Below are 534 nucleotides of genomic sequence, written 5' to 3'. Positions count from 1 at the left end.
AGGGTCACGTCAGAGGTCAACATGAATGCATTATCGTATTTATAACAAGCCAATCCAAACGCGACATAACTCTTTCTTTCAACCAATCAGAAAGCAGGACCTGTAGCATTTAATGCAGACACCTCGTAGCCCAAAATCCACTTTTTCGTCTGGTCCAGTTATAGTTTGAATATTGCGAAGCCTGTCATTGGTTAATTTTAGTTTCAGGTTGTTAAATTTTTTAACGACAACATCACCAGAAGAGGAAGTCTCTCTTCTTTCAAAGCAAAATCCACAAATTGTACAAACGTTGTCTTGTAGATAGACACGGCGTGGTGTCATGGGCGCCGCCATTTTCGATGCTCATTTGACACCTCTCGGCCTTTTATCATAGCAAGTGTGTTCCGAAATCATTACATCATCACTTACAGAAATGCGTAAGCTCTCATCTGATTGGTTAATGCAAAGGTCGCCTGAACATGACCCTCTACGGGATGTTGTTAGATCTTCAACGCGACATATCAGTAAACGGGAGCGATGTGAAGATATAATTTT

The sequence above is a fragment of the Mizuhopecten yessoensis genome, unplaced genomic scaffold (assembly GCF_002113885.1).
Source record: "Mizuhopecten yessoensis strain PY_sf001 unplaced genomic scaffold, ASM211388v2 scaffold9963, whole genome shotgun sequence".
NCBI classification, from domain to species: Eukaryota; Metazoa; Mollusca; class Bivalvia; order Pectinida; family Pectinidae; genus Mizuhopecten; species Mizuhopecten yessoensis.
This window is presented reverse-complemented; position numbering follows the sequence as displayed.